Here is a 4,821-nt window from a genome sequence, read left to right on the forward strand (position 1 = left end):
GAGGTTTGAACAATGGGTGGTCTAGTCTACTAGCCATGGGTGTATGTAAATGTGTATAGTTCATGTTGGAAGGAAAATTTGGATTAGAAAGTGAGGGAGAAAGTGAAAAAAAAACAGAAAAAGATAGTGTGGCTTGTAAGGGAGAGGGAAGCGAGAAGTGACCTTGAATCCTGCATGGTAAGCGTTTCGCGCCTAGAGACAACTGACGTGAGTACATCTCTGGTTTTTGTTTGTTTAATGTGGAACAGCTGAGATCAGACGAGAAAAATGAAGTTAGCAGAAGCAGCAATCAGAATTGAGGCTCTTGAAGCCAAGGTTGACAACCTGGTAGCAGAATGCCTCAAAATACGTGAAGAGAATGTGAATTTGAAGGAATTGGTAGAAAACCTGCGTAGAAATACAACAATTCAGAGAGAAAATAAGGAAAAATCTGACCTGAAAATTAAAGAACTAAAGCAAAAGTTAGAAGAAGCTGAAACCAACATTGGCAACGGTAGTGAAACCGAAGCAAAAAATCTACAGGAAAAAGTTGAGGAGGTCATTAAAGTCCAAGAAACTGTCAAACAGATTGAAAGTAATTTGTCAAACAGCCAAGCTCAAATAATGGAAGAAGCCAAGATGACAGCTACATATGCAGATGTATGAAAGGTAAAGGAAACCGTCAATGAAATGGAAAAAAGATAGAAAAAGACATCAAGACCACAAAGGAGGAAATTAAAACACAGCTTGCAGCAACAATTAAGAAGAACGAATTCAAATCCCACCTTGGGCAACATGCAAGAAATATTGCTAATTTGGCTGACGTAAACAAGGACATAGTAATATTGGGACATGAAGAAAAAGTTGTAGAAGATTGAATTGAATGATACAACGAAGACAAGAAATTAATTATAGATATTCTCAAGGTCATAAATCCCGAATTCGTCGAGCAGAATATCATAGCTCACAGGAGGCTAGGATTATTCGAAAAGGGAAAGAAACGACCTCTAAAAGTAACATTCTTGAATAAGCAAAAAGTAACTGATATAATAAAGAAAGTCAAAGTTCTGGCCACCCATGAGGAATACAAAAAAATCTGGATAAGAGAAAACATGACCAGAGATGACAGAGTAACACTACAAAAGAAATTGGAAGAAGTAAAAAACAAAAATGAACAAAGGACTGAAGAGGAAAAAAAAAATTATTTGGAGGGTGAGAGGTCTCCAAGCAAAGCAAATATACTATCGGAACCAAAATGTAGAAGCAGACAAACATTAACCCTGCAACCAAATTTAATACCTAAAGATTATATAGAAATAGTTTATACAGATATTGATGGTTGATCTACGAAGTTGCTTGAACTAGAGACAATAATTGATATGGATAAACCGGATGTAATATGCATCACTGAAACCAAACTGGACCCCTCCATAGACGATGTAACATTAGGGCTCAAAGACTATAATATTTGGAGAAAAGATAGGACAGATGGATATGGAGGGGAGGTATCAATATTAACAAAGAAAGGAATTATTATAAAGGGGTTAGAAATTAATCAGGACCCCATAGTGGAAATGAGGGTAATTGAGGTAGTAACAAATGGGGTAAACATAATAATAACCACGGTATACATGCCACCTCAAACATCGGCCTGGTCACTAGAAAATTACCAGAAACTGATTCAAGAGACAATAAAGAGCCTGGAAGAAGTGCTACGACTTTCAGAAACCAATTCAACAGAAATTCTAATTACAGGGGATTTTAATAGCAAAATCGACTTGGCAAGTTTCGATCCTAGAGTACAATTAGATTCGTGGAATGCTAAATTACTAGATGTCATAAATGAGCATTGCCTTTTCCAGAATGTAACAGACATACCAGGATAAGAGGGCTAGATAGGCCGTCTATGCTTGAACTAATATTTACAAAGCATAACGACGATAGGAAAAAAGCGACCATGTACTGATTAAACTAAAATAACTGTCTGCTACAGGAAAAACTCATCGTAAGCAAGGAAAGAAAGGAAAAGTACAATTACAAAAGAGGTGATTATAGAAGCCTTAAGGATTTCTTTGATAACATAAACTGGGAAACACTTCTGGTTGATGAGAACCTTGATGTTCAGTATTCAAAATTTTGTGAGATCTATAAAAGAGGAGTGGAAAAAATCATATCCAAATTCAAAATTGAAGCAAGAAATGGCCAAAAATGGTTCAACGACAAATGCAAGAAAATGAGGGAAAAAAAGCATCTCCTTTGGAAAAGATTCAGAAGGCATAGATCTCAGGCAGCATATGAAAGATATAAAGTAGGAAGAAATGAGTATACCCAAACCATGAGAGAGGTGAAATTAGACTTTGAAAAGGATATAATCAACAAATGTACAAGTCAACCAAAACTCTTCTTTAACTACATAAATAGTAAAACTAAAAGTAGGGATCAAACTAGCGCCATCAAAGCCAATAACATTATATATTCTAAGGTGGAAGAAATGTGTGAAATCCAAAATGAGAAATTTCAGTCAGTGTTTGTTCAGGATCCATGCTTTGATATGGCAAATACCCGTACAAACATAAAGAACATCGAAAATGTCACCCTCAAAAAGAACGAAATAAATTATCTACTAAAAGGATTAAACAAGACCAAAGCAGAGGGACCAGATGAAATTTCTAACTGGGTTCTTAGGGAATGTGCCGAAGAACTGTGTACTCCTCTATTGTTAATATTCCAAAATTCACTAAGACAAGGTAAACTACCAAAAAGTTGGAAATTCGCAAATGTTACACCCTTACATAAGAGCGGCGACAAACAAAACCCTCTAAATTATAGACCAGTTTCATTAACTAGTGTAGTATGCAAACTGCTAGAAAGAATAATTAGAAAACAATGGGTTGAAATGCTTGAAAAACACGAAATGATATCAAATAAACAATTTGGTTTTAGAGAAGGAAGGTCGTGTGTAACAAATCTCCTCTGTTTTTTATGATAGAGTATCTGAAATATTACAAGAAAGAGACGGCTGGGTGGATTGTGTGTATTTAGACTTTAAGAAGGCTTTTGATAAGGTGTCTCATAGAAGACTGCTATGGAAATTAGAGCACCTAGGTGGAGTGAAAGGCAACCTACTCGCATGGATGAAAGACTTTCTTCATGAAAGACAAATGAGCACAGTAATTAGAGGAAAGCATTCTACATGGCGAAGAGTAACCAGCGGAGTGCCTCAAGGATCGGTGTTGGCGCCGATTTTGTTTACTATTTTCGTCAATGATTTAGAGTCAAACATAAGCCCAGATAGTTATCTGAATATGTTTGCAGATGACGCAAAGATACAAAAGAGGTTAACAGACGTCTCATGCCAATGCCTCCAAAGTGACATCGAGAACTTATTCACATGGAGTTGTACATGGAAAATGGAATTCAATACCAATAAATGCCACGTAGTCAGATTTGAAGAAAGTAGAAATAGCTAACTATTCCAATACAAATTAGGGGGCACAGTGCTAGACACAGCTGTCAGGGAAAAAGATCTTGGGATAATCATAAATAGAAACCTAAATCCAAATGACCATATAAATGAAAAGGTCCACAAAATGTTAGGACTGATTGCCAACATGAAGAGGGCATTCGTGTATGTGGATGAAGATATGGCAAAGAAGATTATTAAAGCAAACATAAGACCAAGTCTTGAGTACGGTGCAGTGGTATGGAGTCCACACTTAAAAAAAAATATTGACAAACTGGAAAGAGTCCAAAGAGCGGCGACAAGATGGGCACCTACCCTAAGAGATCTGAGTTACGAAGACAGACTACAAATATTAGGACTTATTACCTTGGAAGAAAGAAGGGAAAGGGTGGGACATGATTATGCTTTTCAACTGCATTACAGGAAGAGTGAAGATGGATAAGGATGACTTTTTGATCTTGAACACAAGAAGGAAAGGACACAACAAAAAGTTGAAAGTAAAAAGAGGTGATAAAGATGTCAAAAAATATAGTTTCCCTAACAGAATTATTGAATCATGGAACAGTCTCCCCAATCAAGTAGTGTGTGCCAAAACCGTGCATCAATTTAAAAGTATACGATAATTTAAATATAGCAGACAGGACCACCTGAGCATAGCTCTTCTCCCGTATTCAAACAACTAGGTAAGAACACACACACACACACACATACACACCACTCATACACACGCGCGCGCACACACACACATATATGTGTGTATGAATATACAGAGTATGTGTGTGTTTGCCTGTTAGTTGTATTAGTTGAGAAACAAAGTGACATGATGCTCACCCAAAACACACTCTCACTATCATGTAGACCCAAAAGGTCGCTGGCTCGGCCGGAGGCACAAAAGTGAAAAGCAATGAGCTCACTCCAGCCATCACTGTTGAGATACTTAATATCACCTGTAATAAATGACTTAGCAATGTAGCAAATTATTTTTCTACCATTGTTAACATATCTGGAAAAAATAGAAAACATTTCTATACTTTGTCCACCTCTCACAGTCCCATCCATTTGGGCTGACTCCGCATTCTTACCTTGTAATTGCCCAGTTTGTCTCCTACGATGCCCCCGAGGAGCGAAACCACAATGGTGACGGCAGACATCACAGATCCTACAATACCCGTCTGGTATTTGGTGAGTCCGATAGCCTCTTGGTGAATGGTAAATTGCGACCAGAGTATCACAATAGCTGGAGAGACCGTTAGAAGCCAGTAAGAGTTCCGTAGGCGTTATTAAGAAACTTTTTTAAAAACCAGTGGTAATAAAGGAGCTGATCCTAGATATTTGAACTGGAACATGTCATAGAGATCGGTCTCCTCAAAGATCCGTAT

The sequence above is a fragment of the Penaeus vannamei genome, chromosome 24, assembly GCF_042767895.1.
Source record: "Penaeus vannamei isolate JL-2024 chromosome 24, ASM4276789v1, whole genome shotgun sequence".
NCBI classification, from domain to species: domain Eukaryota; kingdom Metazoa; phylum Arthropoda; class Malacostraca; order Decapoda; family Penaeidae; genus Penaeus; species Penaeus vannamei.